Below are 26,142 nucleotides of genomic sequence, written 5' to 3' on the forward strand. Positions count from 1 at the left end.
GTGTTCTGGAGTTCCTGGATGTTTTGGGTTTAGAGATATTTGCATTTTCCCTTTTCTTTTATTGTTTTGTCAATGTTTTCTATGGTATCTTCTGTCCCTGGGAGTCTTTCTTCCTTCTCTTGTATTCTGTTGGTGATGCTATGACTCCTTATCTCTTTCCTAGGTTTTCTAACTCCAGGCTTGTCTCCCTTTCTGATTTCTTTATCATTTCTATTTCTGTTTTTAGATCCTGGATGGTTTTGTTTAATTTCTTCACCTGTTTGCTTGCCTTTTCCTCTCATTTTCTAAGGCTTCTACCTGTTTACATGTGTTGTCCTGTATTTTTTAAGGGGGTTATTTATGACCTTCTTAAAGTTCTCTAACATCATCATGAGTTGTTATTTTAAACCAGAATATTGCTTTTCCAGTCTTTCGGTGTATCCAGGATTTGCTGTGGAGGGGGAGCTGGGTTCTGATGATGCCAATTGACATTGGTTTCTGTTGCTTAGGTTTTTGGAGTTGTCTCCTGCCATCTGCTTATCTCTGGTGTTAGCTTTTTTTTTTTTTTTTTTTTCTGATTCTGAGTGTAGTTTGACACTCCTGTAAGCCTTTGTGTCAGCACTACTGGGGGACCAGTTCTCTCCTAGCAGGGTCCTAGTAGATATATCTGTGGCACAGAGTAAGTACAGAGCACAGATGGAAACCTGAAGAATCCTGTCTCAGATTTCTCCTCTGTTTCTATATCCTGAGTGCTCTGGGTGAGACTCACAGCACAGAAATAGTGATCTTACCTGTGCTATTCAGTGTTTTAGCACTTCTGGGGAATCAGCTCTCACCCAATGGAGTCTAGGTATAGAGAGCTATAGCTCGGGTCAGTCCCAGGCACAGGAAGGAACTAGAAGGATCCTGTCCCAGAGTTCCAGTGTCCTGAATGTCTGGGCAGGTTCCTCTTGGGCCAGGAATTTGAGCAAGGGTAGTGGTCTCTCCTGTGCTCTCAGGTGTCTCATCACTTTTGGGGGACCAGCTCTCTCCCAGGGGGCATCTGGGTATAGAGAGCTGTGGCACAGGGTCAGCTCTGAGTGCAGGCAGAAATCAGAAGAATCCTGTCTCAGACTCAGAATGGCTAGAGAAGGTCCAAAGAAGTCACAGCTAGGTTGGATGAGTTCACGGAGGCCTTCCTGAAGGAAGAGGTAGAAAGTTTATAGGTATTGTGAAAAGAGCGACTGGTGTTGTACACAGTTGGAATGCTGCCAAAGGCTGAGAACAGGGACTTCAGGATTGCAAGTAAGGTCACAAGGTTGTGCCTGGCCTGAGGGTTAAGCAGAGCTTTAGAGACAAAGTGAAATCCATGAACAGGGCAGGGCGATAAGACTGTGGAGGTAAGATGAATTTCTGCTTTGGTCAGACAAATGCCTGAACAGGTGGGCAGCAATTGGAACAAGGTGTATCAGTATTGGAAGCCCCAAGAGTAGTCTTCACCCATTTATCCCTTTTACACACATACTGGGTAGTAAGAAGACAGGTTGTCAGGGATGTTATTAATGCTATATTAGGTATCTTTCTTTATGGTTCCAGTTGGGAGTATTATATTCTTCCTTGGTCTACTTACTGTGTTTAGTAAGTTCTTGGGCTTGGCCTTTCTGATATGGCCATGATTATACAGTCCTATTCTGCTGTTTTGTAGATTACCCTTTTATTTATCACTGTCTCTCATAAGCGTCACTGGATAGGTAATGACATCTATGTGGATAGAGGTGCGTGCCTCTACACTCACACTCACACTCAAGTGGCCAAATACTACTTGCACAATACAGTTACCCAGAGCAAAGCACAGCCGGAGAACCAGTTTTTCCCAAAAGAAAGGAACTTAGATCTGAGCACAGTCTAATCAAGTATCCTCCTCCACTTCACTACCCATCAAAATCGACCAGCTGTGCCCTTGCCTTGTAAATACCTACATAGACCCAAATGGCCCTCAGACCTGACGTGATTTTGTGTCTGTCTCCAGAATGCTAAGATTACATTCTCCATCATTTTGGATAAACTTTTTGAAGATAATTCCTATCCTTTAAAATTATTACAGGTAAGTACTTAAGTATTTAATTCAGCAGGTTTTGAGATATTCAGAGTCCTGTAAAACCGGCACATGATAGTGAATGAACATTGTCATCACACCAAGAGAAAACCTGTAGCTATCAGCAGCTTTGCCCCATTCTCTTTCCTCAGTTCCTCACGTTCCCTAGTCAACTTTCTATGTGTTTTCCAGTTCTGGGACTTTTGTTAGCTTCAGGGCAGTGCCTGATAAAGACCATGACGGCCTTGAGCTGTCTGTGGAGTTGAGCAGGACTTTGCCCCATTGGTTCTCCAATTTCTACTTCCAAAATGCTAAGGTTAGAGAGCTGCACACACAGCATGTGTGCACTAGGCTTTCCATATACACGGGATCAGGCAGCAGACGGCATGTTGGAACTAGTATCTTCCCCCCAAGGCTCATCCGTGCTGTGGCATTTGCCAGCAATGTATCTTTTTTTACTATTATTACTGAATAACCTTTGTGGGTGTTCACATTTTATCCATTCATCAGTTGGGATACACTGGGTTATTCGTCCTGGGGAATTCTAATAAATTCACGTGGTTGTGTGAACAGGTGATCAGTGACATGAACATGTGTTCTTATGTTCATTAAACATATAGCTAGAAATAGATTGGTGGGTCATGTGGTAACTCTGAATTTAAAACTCTGACTACTGCCAAACTCTTTTCCAAAGTAGTGCAACCATTTTATGGAACCAGCAGCAAGGCGGGGAAAATCCAAGCAATGCCCGAGAAGAAACTGAGTCTCAGTCTCAAAGATCTACACTCAAGTGAATAGAACAGATAGTCTGAGCTCAGGAGACTGAGTCCAGAGACCCTCTGTTGACAACTAGTACTGAGCCATTCTTGCAGAATCTATATAGTCAAAAAAATTTAGATAGTGGACCTCTGACTAGCAACATGTTCTGGGGAATTTGTTAAAACATAAGTCTCAGGTCCCAGACAAATGTACTGAGGTTAAGGGCAGTTACAGTGGTTTGTATGACATGCTTTGCTGATCACTGTCATTCAGCAGCACTTAAAGTACTGTTAAAACCATGTCTGGGTACCTGTAACCAATGTGAATGTCAAGTATTTAAGATTGGCTCAGGGAAGAACAGCATACAAGCATATTTGTTTCTAAGATCCCCAATTCAACCCCTCAATTCTAATTTTTTTATCTTATTTCTATATTTTATATATTTAAAATATAAAATTTATTAAATTTTAATTTTTATAAGCAGTCCTTTTCTGTTTGACCCTCTCCTACAGTGTGTTACTTGTATAATAGCCCAATTGCTACTGCATCACAATTTACAAAAATTATTGGGCATCACAATGAATGTGTTTGTAAAACTAAAAAATAATAACCAAATTCTTTGATTTAGTCATTTATAAGAAATTTCAATGTTTTAAAATTTTTCAAGTTTCCAAAAATGGCCAGAAAAACAAAAATTATACATCACACACACACACACACACACACACACACACACACATACACACACACACATACACATACACACACACATACACACACATATACACACATACACACATACACACACATAAACACACATACACACATGCACATATACACACACACATACACATACACATATATACACACATACACACACATAAACACACACACATAAACACATACACATACACACACATACACACACATACACATATACACACACATACACACACATACACACATATACACACACACATAAACACACACATACACACACACATACACACACACACACATACACACACACATACACATACATATACAAATATAATTTAGGTCAAATAGCCTGTGTAGTGATGAAAAGACCAAGTATAGGAAACAAGGGTAGGAAAGAATCTGAAAAGGCCACTAGTGGTGCTATTTTCATGCCAAATGAATGTCATGTTAAAGATTGTCCTTTGCTAGAGACAGACTGAAATTTTTGTTTGGAGTTTCCTATCAGTCAACACAAAAATGAAAATACCAAATTACAATAAAACAGGAAACAACTACTCAGAAGTTGCTTAGCCATCCATGGAGGTGAGGTCCAACAAAAAAATTTTTATTGAAGAAATTTATTTTAAAAAACAAAAATAAATGTACAAATTTTAAGCATTTTTGCATAAAAGTATATGAACACATTTTTGTCATTGCTTGGCTTTTTTTTTAAGGTTTGATTCTGTGCATTAAGATATTACTAGTTACAACGAGCATGAAGTACATGTAAAACAGGATGTAACCTGGAATTAGTCAAACTTTTCTTGGTGTGTAAGGAGTAAACAAAATGGTTTTTTCTTTTTCTTTTCTTTTCTTTTTTTTTTTTTTTTTTGTTCTTTTCTTGAACTTCACAGAGTCTGTGAGTTGTTTCTAGGGTGTTCAGAGCTTTCTGGGGTTAGAAACCAATGATCAGTGACTGTATATTATGTCTGTTCTTCTGTGACTGGGTTATCTCACTCAGGATGATATTCTCTAGATGGATCCATTTTCTTAAGAATTTCATAAAGTCATTGTTTCTGATAGCTGAGTAGTAGTAAATGTGTAAATGTACCACAATTTTTGTATCCATTCATCTACTGAAGGACATCTGGGATCTTTCCAGCTTCTGGCTATTAAATAGGGCTGCTATGAACATTGTAGTGCATGTGTCTTTGTTGTATGTTGGAGCATCTCTGGGGTAAATGCCCAGAAGTGGAATAACTGGGTCTTCAGGTAGTACTATGTCCAATTTTCTGAGGAATCACCAGAATGATTTCCAGAGTGGTTGTACCACTTTACAACCCCCCCCCCCCAAAGTGGAGAAGTGTTCCTCTTTCTCCACATCCTCGCCAGCATCTGCTGTCATCTGAATTTTTGATCTTGGCCAATCTGACTGGTGTGAGGTGGAATCTCAGGGTTGTTTTGATTTGCATTTCCCTGATGACTAATGATGTAGAGCATTTCCTTAGATGCTTCTCAGCCATTCGATATTCCTCAATTGAGATCTTTTTGTTTAGCTCTGTACCCCATTTTTAATAGGGTTGTTTGGTTCTCTGGTGTCAGGCTTCTTGAGTTTTTTGTATACCTTGGATATTAGGCCTCTATCTGATGTGGGGTTGGTAAAGAACTTCTCCTACTCTGTTGGCTGCCATTTTGTTTTCTTGACAGTGTCCTTAACCTTACAGAAACTTTGCAATCTCATTAAGTCCCATTTGTAAATCTTTCACCTTAGAGCACGAGCCATTGGTGTTCTCCTCAAAAAATTATCTCCTATTCCGATGTGTTCTAAGGTTTTCCCTAATTTTTTATCTAATAATTTCACTGTACCTAGTTTAATGTGGAGATCTTTGATCCACTTGCACTTGAGCTTTGTAGAAGGAGATATTTTCATTCTTCTTCATGTTGAGTGCCAGTTGGATAAACACCATTTGTTGAATAGGCTCTCATTCTTCCATAGATTGTTTACATGCCCTTTATCAAAAATCAGGTGACCATATATGTAAGAGCTCATTTCTGGATCTTCTATTCTATTCCATTGATCCACGTACTTATTTCTGTACCAATACCATGCAGTCTTTAGCACAATTGCCTTGTAATATAGCTTGAGGTCAGAGATAGTGATTCCCGCAGATGTTTTCTTGTTGTTAAGGATGGATTTCGCTATTCTAGGTCTTTTGTTATTCCATATGAAGTTGCACATTTCTCTTTCTAACTCTATGAAGAACTGGGTTGGTATTTTGATGGGAATTGCATTGAATCTGTAGATTACTTTTGGTAGGATGGCCATTTTTACAATGTTGATCCTTCCAATCCATGAGCATGGGAGATCTTTCCATTTTCTGAGATCTTCCTCAATTTCCTTCTTTAGAGGTTTGAAGTTCTTGTCATACAGGTCCTTCACTTGCATAGTTAGAGTCACACCAAGGTATTTCATATTTTTGTGTCTATTGTGAAGGGTATCTTTTCCCTAATTTATTTTTCCACATGTTTTTCCTTTGAGTAGACGAAGGCTACTGATTTGTTTGAGTTAATTTTATATCAAGCCACTTTAATGAGCTTGTTTATCAGCTGTAGGAGTTCTCTGGTTAAATTTGTGGGGACTCTTAAGTACACTATCATGTCATCTGCAAATAGTGATGTTTTTACTTCTTCCTTTCCAATTTGTATCCCTTTGATTTCCTTTTGCTGTCTAATTGCTCCAGCCAGGACTTCCAGTACTATGTGAAATAGGTTGGGGGAGAGTGGGCAGCCTTGTCGATTCCCTGATTTTAGTGGGATTGCTTTAAGTTTCGCACCATTAAATTTGATGTTGGCTGTTGGTTTGTTGTATAATGCTTTTATTATGTTTAGGTATGGGTCTTGGATTCCTGTTCTTTCCAAGACTTTTGACATGAAGAGGTGTTGAATTTTGTCAAATGCTTTCTCAGCATCTAATGAGATGAACATGTGGTTTTTTTCTTTGAGTTTGTTTATATGATGGATTACATTGATAGATTTGTGTATATTAAAACATCCCTGAATCACAGGGATGATGCCTACTTGATCATGGTGAATGATCGTTTTGATGTGTTCTTGGATTCGGTTTGCAAGGATTTTGTTGAGTATTTTTGCATCAATGTTCATAAGTGAGATTGTCTGAAGTTCTCTTTCCTTGTAGGGTCTTTGTGTGGTTTAGGAATAAGGCTTATAGTGGCCTCAAAAAATGAGTTAGATAGTGGTCCATCTGATTCTATTTTGTGGAATAGTTTGGAGCGTATCTGGTATTAGGTCGTCAATAAATGTCTGATAAAATTCTGCACTGAACCCATCTGGACCTGAGGGTTTTTTTTTTTTTTTTTTTTTTTTTTTTTTTTTTTTGGTTGGGAGGCTTTTGATGACTGCTTCTATTTATTTAGGTGTTATTGGATTATTAGATGGTTTATCTGGTCCTGGTTTAACTTTAGGATCTGGTATCTGTCTAGGAATTCATCCATTTCCTCCAGATTTTCCAGCTTTGTTGAGTATAGGCTTTTGTAGTAAGATCTGATGATTTCTTGAATTTCCTCAGTTTCAGTCATTATTTCTCCACTTCCCTTTCTGATTTTGTTCATTTGGATACTCTCTCTTTGCCCTCTAGTTAGTCTGGCTAAGGGTTTATCAATCTTGTTAATTTTCTCAAAGAACCAGCTCTTGGTTTTGTTGATTCTTTGAATGGTTCTTTTTGTTTCTATTTGGTCAATTTTTGCTCTTAGTTTGATAATTTCTTGCCGTCTACTCTTCTTGGGTGTATCTGCTTCCTTTTGTTCTTGAGCTTTCAGTTGTGCTGTCAAGTTGCTGATGTGAGCTCTCTCCAATTTCTTTTTAGAAGCACTCAGAACTATGAGTTTTCCTCTCAGTACTGCCTTTATTGCATCCCAAGGTTTGGGTAGGTTGTGTTTTCATTTTCGTTGAATTCTAGAAAATCCTTAATTTCTTTCTTTATTATTTCTTTGACCCTGCTATCGTTTAATAGAGCATTGCTTAGTTTCTATGTGTATATGGACTTTTTGTTGTCTTTGTTGTTATTAAAGACAAGCCTTAGACTATGGTGTACTGAAAGGATGAATGGGAATATTTCAATCTTCTTATATCTGTTGAGGCTGGTTTTGTGACCAATTATGTGTTCAGTTTTTGAGAAGGTGCCATGAGGTGCTGAGAAGGTGTATTCTTTGGTTTTAGGATGATATGTTTTGTAGATATCTTTTAATTCCAGTTGGTTCACAACCTCTGCTAATGTTAGAGTGTCCTTGTTAAGTTTTTGTTTCCATGATCTGTCCATTGGTGAGAGTGGGGTATTAAAGTCTCCCACTACTGTTGTGTGGGGTGCAATGTATTCTTTGAGCTTTAGTAGAGTTTCTTTTATGAATGTGGGTGCTTTTTTATTTGGAGCATATATGTTAAAAATTGAGAGTTTCTCCTGATAAATTTCCCCTTTAATGAGTAAAAAGTATCCTTTCTTATCTTTTCTTTTGGTAACTTTTGGTTGAAGATCTACTTTATTCGATATTGGAATGGCCACTTCAGCTTGTTTCTTGGGGCCATTTGCTTGGAAGTTTTTTTCCCAACCTTTTACTCTGAGATAGTATCTGTCTTTGTCTCTGAGATGAGTTTCCTACATGCATAAAAATGCTGGATTCTGTTTATGTATCCAGTCTGATAGCCTATATCTTTTTATTGGTGAATTGAGTCCATTTATGTTAACAGATATCAATGAATAGTGGTTGCTGTTTCCTGCTATTTTTGCTTTTGGAGGTTGAATTGTGCCTGTATGTCTTTCTGGATTTGGTTTTCTTCCTTAGGAGTTTTCTTATTTTTATTAGGATGTAGTTCCCCTCGTTGCATTGGATTCTCCACCTATAATTTGTTGTAGTGCTGCATTTGTGGTCAGATATTGTGTAAATTTAGTTTTGTCTTAAAATATCTTAGTCCCTCTATCTATGGTGATTGCGAGTTTTGCTGGTTATAGCAGCTTGGGTTATCACCTGTGCTCTCTTAGAGTCTGCATGATGTCTGTCCAGGCTCTTCCAGCTTTCATAGTCTCTGTTGAGAAATCGGGTGTGAGTCTGATTGGTCTGCCTTTATATGTTACCTGACCTATTATGTTTCGGGAGAAATTTGTTTTCTGGACCACTCTATTTGGAGTTCTGTAGGCTTGTTTTATGCTCGTGGTCATCTCATTCTTAAGGGTAGGGAAGTTTTCTTCTACAATTTTGTTGAAGATATTTACTGTGCCTCCTATTTGATATTCTTCACCTCACCCTCTTCTATTCCTATTATCCTTAGGTTTCGTCTTCTCATTGTGTCCTGGATCTCCTGGACATTTTAGGTTAGGAGCTTTATGGTTTTTGCATCTTCTCTAACTGTTTTGTCTGTTTTCAATGTTGTCTTCGGCCCCTGAGATTCTCTCTTCCATCTCTTGTAGTCTGTTGGAAATGCTTTCATCTGTGACTTCTGATTTCTTTTTTAGGTTTTCTACCTCTAGAGTTGTCTCTTTTAGTGTTTTCTTTATTGTGTCAATTTCCGATTTAAATTCTTTCTTTCATTCCTTCATCTCTTTGGTTCTGTTTTCCTCTAGTTCTTTGAGTGTTTTTCTTGTTTCCTCTTTAAAAGCTTCTAATTCTTTATGCTTTTTCTCCCATTCTTATTTAAGGATCTCTATCATCATCTTGAGGTATGATTTCAGGTCTGTGTCTTCTTTTTCTGGAGTGTTTGGTATTCTGCTGTTTGCTGTGATGGGAGAGCTGGGTCCTGGTGTTGCCGGGTTGTCTTGGTTTCTCTGCCATATGTTTTTTTGCTTTTCTCTTGCCATCTTGTTGTCTGTGTTTATACGTGGTCTTGTTGTCAGTGATTGGTTCTCGGCTCTTCCTTGTACCTGGCCTGTGTCCCTGGATCTTCTGCTCCCCGGCTACTCAGAACGCCTTCTCACCAGGCCTGTTTCCCAGTATCTCAGATATTCCTGGTGGTGGATGGTCTGAGCGCCCGTTCTTCACTCTAAGGCCTCCGGCTGGGAACAGCCCAATGCTGGGTTACTGGTTCCCGGAATCAACAGAGGGGGGTGCAGGGGTGCGGGGGCGGCACACTTTCCACGTTCTCAGCAGTGATCTCTTTCCAACTCAGCTGGTAGGAATGCCTTCTCACCAGGCCCCTGTCCCTGGATCTCCGCTGTTCCTGGTGTCGGATCCCAACAGAATTTTTGTTCCCAGTTTACAGAGCAAGCAGACAGACCCAAACCCATGAATTTTTATCCTCTAAAGAAACTCGGGTATTTCACAATAGTCCCTGTGAGTCAGCAACAAAAGAGAGCCAAAGAGGGCATCTCATCTCCTGACTCAAAGTGTCGCACTAAAGGTTCTGCAGGTGTGGTACAGATGGCCACGTGGAAGGACTAGACTAGTCTAGTGAACTCTGAATATGTCTCTGTCTCAGTTTTCTCTTCTTTGATTGTTAACCTACAGCAAAAAATCTTTTGAAATTAAATATCCTTAACTAATATATAGACACCTGAAAAGTATCCATAAACATGGAATAGCATTTGATACTTTCACACGTGTCACTGGACACATATACAGATTCTAAGTCAGTTTAAAAACACCAAAAATTTGTTTTACTATATAACCCAAGCTGCTCTCAAACCTGCAGTTCTCTTTTCTCAGCTTTCAGGGTGATGTGATAGCAACATGAGCCACCTCAACATTGTTTTATTTAAAAAACAAACAAACAAACAAACAACAAAAAAAAAAAAAACCAAAACACCTCAAACTCTGCCCACAAGCGTTCTCTTCTTAACCTTTTGGAGACCAGATTCTGAAATTCCAGTCTTAACATATAGGCAACAATGACCAAAGGTCTTTTCTCTTTGATTTAGACTTTATCTCTTAGCTCAAATCATCTGATTAAATTGTAAATGTAGGGTTGTTGGACATCATCTAGACTAGCCTCCACGCATCACCAATCCAGGGAGCCCAGGTGCTGTCATGAGTCACTGCGGACTTTGCCGAAGCAAAAATGCTAATGTTTCCCAGGACACTAGCAATTGGCTACCACGCCATTCAAGGTGAAAAGGGCCGAAGGTTGATGATGGGTGGAGTAGGACCCTGTGTGGCTTATATATAAGAAAGGGTCATTTGTTGTGATGGAAACAGTACTAATTTGACATCAAATATGTGAATTAGAGCAAGTCATTAGTCCCTCTGGAATCTCCTTGCCCAGAGTTAATAATCAACAGAAAGTACTTAATTAGACTTTTAGTCCTTAACATGAACTATTTGTGATGAAACATCAAAAATATCTATAAAAGCCTCTGTTTTTTCATAAAGAAAACAGGCATAAAAAGGTACTTTTCCATGGCCACACAATTGAATCTAATCAAAATCTAGAGTCTGAGCTTTGTAAATTAATGGTTGAATAGACAGACACGAGAGGCCCTTCCAGTTCTGCTGTTAATTTGCGTTCCTGACAGACTGGGATAATCGGGCCGTTGTGTGTTGTGCAGATGAGATAGCACAGGTTAGGTGTTCAGCACAGCAGAGATGGCTCAGTAGATATCAGCGATTAGTATTGTTAAACACTTGTACTATGGCCATTTCATGGAACAAGCCCCTTCTGTCCTCTCTCCCACAGCTGCCTGAGTTCACAGTTATTCCAACTGAACTGATTAATAAACTCAGACAACAGGTCAATTCAGTCATAAAAACAAGCAAGCCTCAACAGGCACTGGGGTGAATTGCCTGGTTAGTCTTCAGTGCCGTCGAGCTCTGCAGTGGTGTCTGTACCATCCAGTACAGTAGTTAGTTGAAGTGTGTGCCTGTGGAACTTTTAAAATATCCTGTAGACGAGGGACTGAATGTTTAACTTTTATTTTTACTGAATTATAAAAACTTTTAGTGGCTCTCATATTGGATAACTCCAGTTAAATCTGTCTGGCAGCTGGGAACTCTCCATGGGCAGACAACAAAGAAATAATCCAAGGCGTTCTAACTTCCTTGCACCTGCTAAGTAGGACTGTGTAATGAGGAGGGAGAAAGAACTCTTTCCTCATCAGTGTGTTATCAATTTGTTTCAAATTTTCAGGATTGTTTAAAAAATTATTGGAGGGCCAGAGCTCAGTTGGACACACCTGTAATTGCAGCCCAAGGGGTTTAAGGCAGACAGATCTGAGGCAAGTTTACATAATCAGGCTTTGTCTCAAAAATATAAAACTATTTAAGAGAATGGATACCTGTAATTAATGGCATTATATTTTCAAAAACTCAATTTTCGTATGAACAGAAACTAAAAGATGCTTTTTAAGTCAGGGGTTGACTATTCAATTAGGAAAGATGCAATCGATTCAGATGAAGAAAACGTGACATATTTCGAGGGGTTGTCTCGTATAGCATGCAAATTGGTAACTAATCTGAATCTGATGAACATCCTCCCTCACATCTCACACCTCAGAACACATAATGCTCTACCTTTCAGGTAGAACTGTCTGGCCCTGGATCAAGAGAAGAAGGGCCATCAGCAGAGAGGTATCAGTTTCACCTTCAACTTCTTCTGCAACAATTTATTTTCCAGTAATTTATATAACATGTACAATTATATAAAATGTATATATACACATTTATACATTTCTACAAATACATTTCCATTGTACACAGTATACATCATACATTATGCAAAATACATTTATAGAAATATAAATACATTTATACAAATACAAAATACATTTATAAAGATACACATATATATTTGTATTTATACATTTTTTAATGTGAAGAACACAACAAATATAGTTGAGTCTAAACCTACAACTTATCATTGTACAAATTACTAGATTTTGTGTCATGTTCTGGGTCTCAATATTTTGAGTAACTAAGAAGGCCCCAACTTTTCCTTTCCACCCCCATAAGAGTTGGTTGGGTGAATACTTCAGTGGCTCTGCCCAAATTTACACAAAATGAGATTGAAACCTAATGAGGCTTGCTTGTGTTGAACCAATTGTTAAATAATAGTAATTAATAGAGTTTTAACACAGGAGAGGCTTTGTTTGGATTGCAATGTTAAAAGCCGCCGTGAAGAATACGGGGGCCTTATGCATAGAGCATTCAGTTTTTGCTGCCTTGAAATCATGCTGGCCAGTGTTTGAGCAGTAAATGCTAACACAGTGGCTGCCCTGGCAAGGCCCTACTCCATCACTGTCCTGTTGAGTTGGCCTCAGAGAAGACCTTCCTTCAGGACCGTGGCTTCTCAGGCTGCCTGCAAACAGATACCAGGCCATCTGCCCCCTCGCCTTCTACCCAAACACAGCTGTTGGGCTCTATCCCAGCTTCAGCCATCTGGAGTCAAACAAAGGTCCTCTCCTCATCCTCCTTCTGCCTCCAAAGGGACACGGGGGGAGTCTGTGCCCTCTGTTGTCCTCAGTAAGTAAAGGAAAAAGCAGAAAGATCCAGTTACTCATGGCAGGCAGCCCCTTCCTCTGTGTTCAGTTAGTGAAAACCTTCAATCATTCTCCAAGTCAGACCTAGACTAGACTTCCTGGACCCAAGAGTCAGATGCAGCCTGTGGCCTTCAGCACCCTCTAGAGAATGTGACAGACGTGTACATAGCCAAGTCTTCTGCAAAGAGATGCTCAGCCCAGAAAGAAAGGTTGGAGAAGTCTCTAATGCGCCTACCATCTGAAAACAAGTCTGCATTTGGTTATAGCAAATCATATTCAAAAAGACTGGCCCGTATGAGACAGGAGAGAATGTGGGAAAGAGAGAGACTAGACAGAGATCCAGGCAGTACTGATGCTCAGCACAAAGGGGGGCACAGGTAGAGCAAGGTAGGAGTCTTCTTGGAGGGAGTCAAGCAACAAAACCAGTTATGAGGAAGGCGTTGGAAGTTGTGGGAAGAAACATACTTTCTACTGACTTGTTTTGCCAGGCTGACTAACTGGTTAGCTCTTCAGTGATTGCAGAGAGGCTGTAATTTTACAGCTCCAGTGCTGAATTAGAATCTATCTTAGACTACCTATAGAACCCTTTTATAGCCATGCCTTGTGGAACTCCGTGTCTGACCTAACATTCTGTGACTCACAGACAAAACCCTTTGAGTACAGTAGCCAACAGACAACCAGTGACTAAGATGTCAGCACCCAGCATGTGAGGCCCATTCTAGAACCCCCCACGTGGCCGTAAGCCACCTACCTGATGCTCCATTGATGCATTTGAGAAGTATATTGATTTATGAATTTGTATTTTGTTACTAGGAAGTTTCCTAAAACTGTTACCATATTGGAATTTTGGGTAATAGGTATCTGACTTTCCAGGCCGTAGTCACTCATATTAACTACCTTTTCTACCCTTTAAGGTGAGACTTGTGTTTCCGTGTCTATGGCAATTGGCAATCTATAGGAGCAACCCTGCTGGCTGATAAAAAGCAAAGGTAGATACATCTAAATATGTCATCTCCACTTGGAATTAGTCTCACATTTAATAATATAAAATAAGAGATTTTTGACCATCCATTTGTTTTAAGTTGAATCTGCTAGAGGAGGAGATAATCGGTAAGTTAAGTGCTTGCCACACAAGCATGAGGCCCTGAGCTTCATCTCCAGAACCCACACACTGTGGCAGCTTGCAATCCCAGTGCTAGGGAAGCTGGCACAGATGGGTCGCTGGAGTTTGCTGGCAGCCGGGCAGCCTACTTGATGAGCTGAAGAACACAGAAGACCATCTGTCTTAGTTAGGATTCTATTGCTGAGATAAAACACCATGACCAGGGAGACCTGGTAAGGAAAGGGTTTACCTCGGCTTACACTCTGATTGCCGTCTACCATGAATGAAGGTTCAAAGACAAATTCAAAGCAGAAACGTAGAGATAGTTACAGAGGCAGAGGCTCTGGAAGAGTGCTATTTACTGACAAGCCAGGACTACCTGTTCAAGGGGAGGTACCACCCACAATAGGCTTCCCCCTACACTAATCACTGAGCAGGAAATTTCCCCACAGTCTTACCCATAGGCCAACCTGGAGGAGGCATTCTTTCAATAAAAGTTTTCTCTTCTCAGGACTCTAGCTTGTGTCAAGTTAACAAAAAGAAACCAACCAAGACACTGTATCTCAAAAACAGGTCAGAGAGCTTTTGAAAAATGCCCACGGTTGTCCTCTAGCCTCTACAATCACACACACATATACAGACTCAGAAACTGAACCTTCCTCTCAGCCCATTGATTGCAAAGGCACCAATCTTGTCCTGTTCTTTATTACTTCTAAGAGCAGGTGAACCATGGTGTATTCATGTATGGGGACAAACATGAAAAATAATCAATAAGGAATTTCACAAGTATTACTGTTCTAGGTTACTGATATAAAATGCTGCTGCCCCTGCCTAATTTGATCCACTCTCTTTGTTCCTGTTGTGGTTACTAAATACCCCAATGCTATGCCCCTGGATATCCATCTTACCTGCCTGCTGTCCTTGAGTTACGTTCTTGCATTCAGAGAGTCTTCAGCACAACCTTCCCTCCAAGAACCCTCAGACTTTTGCTGAACCAGAAGAGTAAGTCATGTGGCTTCTCCTTGCTTGCCCGAAAATTTACGGTCTGAAGCTGTCACAGCATTTCTTTCATGATCTGGCTGTGTTGTGAGTTGGTCCTAATGCTATTTGTGTTAATTCAACTACCCAAATCACATGAGAATTCACACTTCTGTGTGTGAGACACTGAGGGTCCCTGCCCCCAGTTGGCGCTAATCAGTAAATAAAGGTGCCAGTGGCCAATGGCTGAGCAGAGAGACAGAGGCGGGGCTTTAGATTTCCCAGGCAAGGGGTCATGGGAAGAAGAGGGTTTAGAATTGCCATGGCAGAGAAAGAATAGGATACAAGCATGAGAACTGCAGAAGACAAAGAACCAGCCATGTTAGTATCAGGAAAATGGAGTCTGGAAACAACCCCATTTTCCCGATAAGAATCCACAAGCGACTCTCTGATTTACAGTCTTACTGAGATTATTAAGATCACTTCCGTCAGTACTGAACCAGGAGTGGAGGTTGAAGTCAACGTTGCAGATACCTAAGACAACTGTTTAAATAAGTTCACTTAATTGTTTAAAAAACAGAAAAAGAAAAATGAATCAGGGAAAGCTGCCCCAGGGGTCACTTCCCCAATTGGGTCTGTGGTGGCAGAGATGAAATACAGATTTTAGTATGAAATAATTCAGGAATATTGGAGGGGAGAGTGTGTTAGCTGTGGGGAGGTTTGGAAATGCCCAGCCATTGAGCTGCTTAGGGCATATTCAAAATAAGCCGGTGTGCGCCTTTCATTTGCAAATCCAGAGCATTTTGGAGGGAGTAACATGCACACACCTGCTGGGGAGTTTAGAGCAGATTAAAAATTCACCACTACCTGGTTGTGCTCTTTTTTCCCTTGTAGTTGTTTTACACACCACCTCTCTAAAGCTCTTAGAAGGAAAGCATGTAGCTATATCTCCATGTATGCATATACTTATGTCTAAATCACAGACAAATACAGTCATACACACACAGACACACAGATACACATATGCATACACACAAGCATACACACAGAGACAGACACACACATGCATAAACAACACACACACACACACATCAACTGCAAAATGGATATGTCCTCGGGAACAAGAAGAAAACAATTTTTGTTTAATTCTTGCTCCAGATGTGCTTATTTGATGATAAAGGTCAATAGTGAAGGTCAACGTACAGGAAGCACATCAGCAGTGCCCTTGGGATCAACACTTGTAGAAGGATGGGGAGGAAAAAGAGAAGCAGATCCACTATCAACCTCAGAGCTTCATCATTAAAGTGACCCCAAACAAGGTCAGAAAGCTGGTCCTCTATACCCCAGTGGTCTTTGAATATGAAAGAACTCAGGAAAGGCTTCTTGCTAGGCATCTGGGGTAAATCTTAAAGAAGCTGACAGCTGAAGGCTAGCTGCCATCTGCCCCCACAGCAGCAGAAACCACAGATTCTGCCTGTAGGAGAGATCTAGGGCATACATCACTCAGACCCCCATCAAGCTGGTCCTGACTAACTTGTATGCACATGGGCAGGGTAATTTGCCTCTCCAAGTTTTCAATTTATCCTCTAAAATGAGACTGGTCGATTAGGTCATTCCTAAGATTTTTCTAGTTCCAAAGTTCTAAACAATGAAATTTTAAATAAAATTATATTTTCTTACCCTGATATGTCTACAGTGGACATAGAAGATTAACATATATGTGTTATATATAAATATACATCTAGATAAACTTTATCTAGAACATAGAAACACAAGGGGAAATGGGGGATTAGATAAATCCTCTCTTCCTGAACATCTCTGAAGAGCTGGGATAGGAAGATGACCACACCCTTGTCTCTAAAATATAAATATAAGGTTGTTTATTTAAGAATTTAATGTTTATGTCAACCAGTTCTCACTTTCTGACTGCAGTTATGACGACTAGGTTCAATGGCAGGAACTCTGTGGAAAAAGAGTCCTCTCCTTGTCGCTCCCTTCATCAGCCAGCCCACGAGATCTTCCACCTCCTCCCCTGCTGGAGTTTTTCAAGGCTCATGTGGGCATCTGCAACATGGGAAGCAGATGGCCATTTTCTTGAATCTGCTTTGTTCTCTTTTAACAGCCTCTTTACAAACGCTGCCCAGAAGAGGATGCTCCAGGTCGGCTCAGCATGAGGAAACAGCAGAATCCGGTTATCTGAGGTGGTGAGATTCCCAAGTGCTACGTAGAAATGAAGACAAGACAGACAGATGCAGGTCAGTGTGGGGATGTTAACAAGAGTCTGTCACTGAGTAAGGATGCTGTGTGCTGAGATGTAAGGATGCTGTGTGCTGAGATGTAAGGATGCTGTGTGCTGAGATGTAAGGATGCTGTGTGCTGAGATGTAAGGATGCTGTGTGCTGAGATGTAAGGATGCTGTGTGCTGAGATGTAAGGATGCTGTGTGCTGAGATGTAAGGATGCTGTGTGCTGAGATGTAAGGATGCTGTGTGCTGAGATGTAAGGATGTTGTGTGCTGAGATGTATCTGGACCATGTTCTCTATCTGACTTGTAGAAATAGTTACCCACTTGCAGGTGGGTGCGATTGGTAGGATAAAGTTTTAATGTCTGTAGGTATGATTGTTTTCTAAAGACTTTACAAGCATGTCTTTATCTCATGGTGAGCATCTCAAGATGGGCCAGCATGGTTACTGACATTTGGTTGCTAAGAGAAAATGGTTAAAGTGGGACACAGGCAGAGGAAAAGAAATGTAGGATTCTGGGGTGAAGAAAGATACAGCAGTCCTTGGTTTTCGAATACCGGTCTGCAGGCTAGTAAAGTTGGCTGCTTCCAAATTTCTCAGGGAGCTTGTTAAAAAAAGACATTTTCTAAAACCTAGCTCCAGACATTTTAATGTGGTATCATACTCTGCCTGATTCTGATAGTTAGGCTCAGGAATAAAGTAGTAGTTAACATGTAAGATTTAGAAGACTGGTGTGCATCCATTATGTAAATATGTGGTAATTATGTGTCAGCTGCATAGAAGTTGCCTGGCTTAGTTCTTTGGAAATAATAAACATGTAGGAGATAGGCTCTGATGGTTAATATCACTTCCCACATTGACTAGATTGAAAGATACCTAGAAAGTTATTAAAGCACACTCTAAGGAGTACTTGGGGTGTGGTTCCAGAGACAGTTGGTATGTGTCAGGAAACATACTGGGGAAGACGTGTCCTGAGTGTGCATGACACCACCCAATAAGCTTGAAGCCACATCAAATAAAAGAGCAAACAGAAACAAGAGCACACAAAACTCATTTTCAGCAGGTGCATTTTTGCTCTTGTTAAACTTTGTGAACATCAGACTACAGACTTCTTAGCTCCTGAATGTAGACTCATACTAGCAACTCTCTGGGGGGAGTTTCCAGGCCTTCAGCTTCAGAATGGGGACATATCATTGGTCTAGATTCTTAAATTGAGAAGCTGGTGGTTCCTTTGGATCTCTGCTTATAGTTCCTGTGACTACTCAGCCTCTGATTAGTTAAGCCAATTAATAATGCCACCACTCACACACACACATACACACACACATGCAAATGCAGGCATACACATGTGCAAACATGCACACCAAGGAGTAGATATTATATTTTCTCATGAATGTGACAAACTGCCTGACAAGAACAATTGGGGAAGGAAAGATTCATTTTGGTGAATAGTTTCAAGGGTTTCAGTCCATGGTGGGCAGGGCACGGCAAAGCAGCTTCATAGCATTGAGAGCTTTAGTGGAAATCTATATATAGTGGTTCTAACAGGAAAGAACTAGACGAAAAGGAGCCAAGGATAATATTCCCGCAAGGACTTATCACCAGGAACCTATTTCCCCTAACTGAACCCCTTCAACTAGAGGAGCTACAGCATCCCCAGCAGAGCCACCAGCTGAGTGTTCTGATGTAAGCGTAGAAGGGAGAACAGCCTCAGACCGTCCACACTCTGTTGGTCCCTTTCCTCTGCAGAATGCTAATAGATGCAGCACATTTCTAATATCTTTGCACAGCAATGGAGGATCTTATAGGTGAGTAGACTAATAGCAGACGGACAGATACATAAATTTTCAGATATCAGCTTACATCTCATTGGGATATAGAGAAAAGAATGAAACTGTGGTTTCTAGGGAAAATAAGTAGGTGCTTTAAAACATGTAAAGAATGAAGAGGAAAGAACTTGCCCAGAATAATTCCTGTTTGAGATATCTAAATGTTGGGAAATAATTCAATGAAGGTATGCAAGCAGTACTTAGTACAATGTATGTAAATGTCAAAAATAATTATTAATTACAGATGATTAGAAGCTATGGCAAAGTAACTTTTATTTCTCACTCCTTCCCTGTCTCTTTCTATTTCTCATGGGTTCTACAATTTGAAACTCTTTTCATGAAAATTTGAAGTATTTTCTAATTTTAAGACTTTTATTTTTTTAAAAAAATGAAAGACATTAAATCTTCAATAGTTTATTTATGAAAAAATTGAGAGAAGGGGACAGTGGAGTGGTTTCCAGAAGAAAGGCATGCAAGAAAAGCTATGAGGCTGTGTCACAGACTGCCATGTTTCTTTTGCAATCCTTGAAAAGTTAACTTCTTAGGATAGTTGGTCCCTGTGGCCTTTCAGAGCCCAGGGCCTCTGGGGTCTCCATCCAGCAATGCTTTCTTCTTACTATCATCTGCATATGAGGAAAGAGACAATGAAAAAGGTTCATGTACTGTCTTTAACAACTTCATCCCCATATCTTTACAAAATGATTCTGTTCAAATCTAATTACTGAAAATTAGTCAGTAGTCCCAGCTGTACTTGAGTGGTGAATGCATAGGGAATGCTGGGAAATGTAGTCCCTAATGGGAACTTAGAATCTTAAGATCCTCAGGTATGTGGCAACACACTTGAGAAAGAAAGTTAGAAAGTGAAGCATGACCTGGTCAGTTAAAGAAAGGCTAGATCAAGGAAAATCCAGTAGTGTGTGTGTGTGTGTGTGTGTGTGTGTGTGTGTGTGTGTGTGTAAAAACAAAGGTCTTACATTTGAGAGAAGAAAAAGCATCCAAAGAGTCAGTAAAAGATTAACCGTTGAAGTTTCAGGTTTAAAAATAAGAAATAGCTGGGAAGAAGACTGAGTGGGTAAAGTCCATATGAGTGAGGACCTCAGTTCAGATCCACAGCATCCACATAAAAAAGCTGAGAGAGACATGCGCATCTGCAATTGCAACTCTGGGGAGACTGAGGCCGGAAGATCACCGGACCTCAATGGCAGCCAGACCAGCTTAGTCTATAGTGGGTTGGCTTGTAGTCTGATGCTAACGCTGGTTTCTCAAGACCCGATGGATGGCCCCAGAGAGGAGAGGGTCTTCTCATAAACCCAAGTGAAGATATGTAACCAAGTTATTTTTAATTGGTGAATAAAGATGCCAACAGCTAATAGCTTTGCAGAAGAGACATGTGTGAGGGTAGGATTTCTGGGCTTGGGGTTGGAGAAAAATCACTAAGGGGAGAAAAGGGTGAATGAATGGAGAAGCCTCCATGGGTTAGAAGTGTCATGAAAACGTGGCCTGGAGGATAGGCCAATTAGAGTTAAGAGCAACCCAGATGGAACACAGTAGGTAATAACGCAGGATTATCGATAGAAATGTAGATTCTAATAGCACAAAGGGTCGATATCCTCCCAGCTATTATGCTGTTGAAGGCTTATGGTAAATAGTAAAAGTTGTGTATCTTTTACTTGGGAACTGAATAATCAAGGATCAAGCCAAAGTTGCCCTGAGAGAGCTGAGTTCCTGGACAGGGAAGTCCTGGTTGATCAGTTTCTGAGGCTTGTCTAGAAGCGGAAGAACCTGCAAGCCAGTTAAGGCCCTAGCTGTCACGAGGAAGAATGTTTTTTACCTTCCTCCAAAGGACACACTTCTCCACACCATCCGGGTTGAGCAACATGACCTTGTCCTTTCTGGCAACTCAAGGGCTCTGGCTCACGGTGCACGAAAACCCCTTTGCTCAGCTGCCAGCAGGCTGCAGGGACTGAAAAGGAGGAGCGCCACCTAGTGTCGTCTCCAAGCACGACCAAAGGCATCTAGACTAATAAGCTTCAGAAGGAAGGGCAGTATTGGAACCAATTCACCTTTGCCTTTGTAACAATAAAAAATATTACCCCCACCCCCAAAAAATCCAGGAAAATATCCAAAGCTGCTGATACGTGGGAAAGTATGTGTGACTAATTGGAACGAGGAACCAAGGAGGAACAAGTTGTCTTAAGACCTTACCTATTCAATGATGCTAAGAAGAATACACAACCTGTCGGCTCAGATAGGAACCTCGGGACACACACACTGAGCCCAGTTCATGTACAGCTTCTGGGCATGTTTTTAAATAATTGATCAGTTACATCGGATGTTCATACTTTTAGTGTTAGATTACAATGTCAAGTCATAGCTAAAGAGAGATGCAGAATCAGCCTTGTAATCCTGCTAGTAAGGAGGCTGAAGCTAGAAAACCCTAGGTTGAGCCCAGGTTAAACACAAGTTCAAGGCCAGTCTGTATAACCTAGTGAAAATGTGAAAAACAGAATGGAACTGTGACCCAGTGTAGCACACGTGCCAGCGTGAACAAAGCCTAAGTCCAATCTCTAGAGGAAGAGAGAGAGCACATATGTGATGTGTGGTATGTAGTGTGTGTGTGGCATGTGACATGTGGTGTATATGTGTGGTGATATAGTATGTGTCTGGTATATGTGGTGTGTGGCATGTGGTGAATGTGTTATGTGGTATATGTGTTGTGTGGTGCCCGTATGTTGTGCATATGTGTGTGTTATATGGGGTGTGTATGTTGTATTTATGTGTGTGTGCTATATGTTGTGTGTGTGTGGTGTGCTTGTATAATACATATATGTGTTGGTGTGTGAGGCATGTGAGGTCTGTAAGTGTGGGGGGTTGTGGGGTTGTAGTTGTGTATGTATGTGTTAGAGTAACCAATGCATATAAAAGTTCTTTCTCTTTCTCCTCTGAGACAGACCTGGGACTGTTATCTTTGTTTTGAGTTCTCTTGCTGATGGTGACCATACTCCTTGGTGGCTCAAGTGACTCTTCCTCGTTTTTGATTGTCACATATTTCCATTACTTTCATGTGGACATTCTCCAGTTCTGCTATTTAGTATCTGCCTTTTCCTTCACGATTGTTCTGGTTTTGGACACATTCTAGCTAAGAGACCTTTATTAGTGTGTTTTCTGGCATCATTCTCCTGCCCTGGCTTTCTATTTCTGCCTCTCAGTGGTGTATCTGGATGAATATAGGCTCTTGGTTTTAATGGGATCTTTCTAGATTTATCCCCGAATATACGACATTTCATGAGTCTGTAAGTTTTCTTTTTAAAGACAGAAATTTTAGAGCAGTTTGTGTTGACAGGAAAGCTGAAAGAAGAAGCGGAGGTTTCTTACACATTCTTCTTCCTGCCTTACACACGGTACCGCACCAACAACACGAGTGTGGTGCTCGCTGTCATCGGAAGGCTTGTGTTCACATCATTATAACCCCAAACCTGTAACTTACACTTTTTCTTGTCGTAGTAACTGTATTTTGGAAAGTGTAATGGCGGACATTCTCTATGGTAGAGTATTTTCAATAAACATGTTGCAGGTAAATATAATTAGAACCCAGTATTTTCTCTGTGCTGAAGTCCTGAGCTTCATCTGTCCCCACAGCTAGTGTCCCCACAGCTGGGCCTGTTCCAGATGTGCCCCCTTTACACAGCACTGTGTCTCTAAACTCCCAGCCTGATAGCTCATTCCTCTCTAGTGCTGAATACTCCATCCCCTGGAGGAACTAGCTTGTCTTAGCCAAGGTTCTATTGTTGGGATGAAAGATCAACCGATGTGGGGAGGAAAAGACTAGAACGTGGATGAGAGATAATATCAGGTCAGCCATCAGGAGTCCTGCTTACTAGCTTCCCGTGCTGCTCCGTCTACTTTATTCTAGAACTCAGGACCACCAGACCATGTGACCCTGCCCACAACAAACTGGGCTTTCTCTCATGAATCCCTAATTTTAAAATGGCCTTCCTATATCCCAATTTTACAGAAATCGATTCTCAATTGAGGCTCCCTTCTCTCTGATGACACTAACTTGTGTCAAGTTGACAGAAACCTGGCCAGTACAGTAGTTTTTCCAGTTACATGCTGAAAACCACCTTCATTTCTTTTATGATTTTTGTTTCTTCTTGAGACAGGATCTCATCAGTTCAGCCTGCTTCAAATTCTCTCTCTCTCTCTCTCTCTCTCTCTCTCTCTCTCTCTCTCTCTCTCTCTATCTCTCTCTCTCTATTATGCATTTTATTAGAGTTATAACAAAGTATTTTATTTTAACAAATGCTAATTAGAATAGTAGTGTTGTGGTTTTAAGTCCAAATTGCACTTGGTTATTGCTGGCACATAAGAAAAGTATTCACTTTTGATATTAATGCTGTAACCTACAAATTTGCTACAGTGAGTTCTGAGAGTGTTATGTGAATTTGTTCAGATAGTCTACATAAACTTAATAGTAGGTTTTATTTATTCCTTCTCCATCTGTGTGACTACAGCAGTATTGTTATTATGAAGAAACTGTACTATACCTTTGAATGTTGTGGCTGGTAGAAAAGTGGGTGCTTAAGAACAAACAGGACTTCCAAGCACTGTGTGAGACATCAGTCTCAGCAGTAATCACATAGACAATTTCAGGGGCTCTCACGTTATACCTCAAGGTTGCTAAGAAATACTCCACCACTACCACCCTTTAAAAAATATTACAGGTTCCTTTGAAGATGCCTTGAGTGATCTGATGAGATAACTCTATGTGTCACAAAGGGTTTCATAAGAAGGTTAAGATGTGCATTTTATGTGTTCCTGGTGCAAGTCCTAGAAATTTACAGCCCTGTAGCTGGGCAGAGAGAAAAGCCCTCCCCACAGATCATATATGCCTGAGCTTTAAGAATTGTTTGTTGCTATTTTAATATTCTTATTAAAAGTATCTCCATTGAAATAAACATTTTTTCTATATGACAACCCCAAACAAAATGTTAGTTGTGCTGGAATGAGAAGCTTCAGTGAGGCATCAAATTTTCCTTTACACGCTTCTTCAATTTTCTAAGCTCTTCTATTCTGCTTCAGAATTATCCTTCAGTGTGTGCATCTGTATGTGTGTGTGTGAGTGTGAGTGTGTGTGTGTGTGTGTGCATATACCGCCACCTGTCTGGTATCAACCAAGAGATTCAGACTAATAAATAACTCATTATTCAGTACTACCAATACAGAAATGCCAACTATAAATGTACCAAATGATTAGGAAAATCTGAGTACTGGGTATACCCTATTACAAAATCTTATTGAATACATCAGACCAACATGGATACAAAGACCCTTAACTTGTACCGAAATGCATTGCAGTGGCAACAGTTCTACCTGACATCTAACCACCAGTGTGCATTGAGGTGCATACAGGCAGAGAACTCTGTACTGTCGTTGGTCTTCAGCTTAGTGTGGTTCCTGCTGTTTGACACTGGAATTGTTTTCCAGATACACCAATCTCTCTCTCTCTCTCTCTCTCTCTCTCTCTCTCTCTCTCTCTCTCTCTCTCTCTCTCTCTCCCTCTCTCCCTCTCCCTCTCTCTCTCTATCTATCTATCTCTCTCTCTCCCTCTCTCTCTCTCTCTCTCTCTCTCTCTCTCTCTCTCTTTCCCTCTCTCTCTCTCTCTCTCTCTCTCTCTCTCTCTCTCCCTCCCTCCCTCCCTCCCTCTCTCTCTCTCTCTCTGTGTGTGTGTGTGTGTCTATCTATCTCTATCTCTCTATCTGTCTATCTATCTATCTGTCTGTCTGCTGTCTGTCTGTCTGTCTTTCTGTCTGTCTGTTTGTTTATACCTGCTTCCATGCTTTACCTTCAAGGTCCTATGACTTTGGTGCCTAAGCTGTGCCCTTACTGCTTGCTCTATAAGAAGCTCTCTGAGCTGGTTAATACCTTATTTCTTATCTCTCTGTGCATATATATGAGCTTTCTACCTTTCCTTTCAGTAGGCCACTCTGAACTCTGCAGCTTCTTCCACCCTTCTGTAGTCATTCTGTGTGCATTTACATATACATGCATAAATATTGCACGCACGCGCACACACACACACACACACACACACACACACACACACACACACACACTGCAGTGTGTGATTTGAGAGCTAATAATGGTGACTGATATTGTCGTAAAGTAACCTATGACAGGAACAGCCAGTAGAGGTCTACTAGGTAAGTTACAGTTGCAGTCAATAAAACCCATGGAGCCTGCATATTTAATGGTGTTCAGTAAAGTCTGACACTGTGGAAAAGCACATACATTTCTGTCTATGTAAGGTAGCACTTACCTTCCCACTCTTCTTTCTTCAAAATCTTTGTAAAAGTTCTAGTAAGCATCAAATTAGCGTGTTATGTAGCTGCATCCCTAGGCTAGAGGCTTGACTCTAGAGAGCGTTGTAACAAATTAGTTCTAGCATGTGCATCAGAAAATAGTGGGGGTGGATAGAAAAAAAAATTTAGCCAATAGGGCCTTGTTGGAAAAATGGAGACTCATCTTCTAGATGTCAATTCGATTGAGTCTAGAACCATGGAGAGACACAACTCAAGTAAGTCTGTAAAGCTATTTCCTGGAAGAGTTAACTGAGAGGAGGAAATACTTCCCGCTGGAATCCCAGATATATGGAGGTCCAGAGAAAAGCTGTTCCTTTGGCTTGCTTACCTTTGACCCCTTGCTGGTGAGGGTTTCTAACTTTTTTTATGACCCCAGAGCCCAGTTTCTAATCCTTCCAAGATGGACAGAAATCAATAACTCTACAGGAACCCTCCAGGCCTTCACCACAAGACTGGGATTGTTGAGGTATCTACCATCCAGGAACTAACACATAATAGGCTGCCAGCTTCTGCCATGTGTTAGACTAAGTGGATCCTGTAAGTCAGTGCATCATCCCTCCACAGAACCCTGCCTGGTACATCCAAGCTTTTAGTTTAGAGAAAGAATTATGGCAGAGGGGAAGTGGTATGCATAATGAAGTA

This window comes from Micromys minutus (genome assembly GCF_963924665.1).
Source record: "Micromys minutus genome assembly, chromosome: 15".
In the NCBI taxonomy this organism is placed as follows: domain Eukaryota; kingdom Metazoa; phylum Chordata; class Mammalia; order Rodentia; family Muridae; genus Micromys; species Micromys minutus.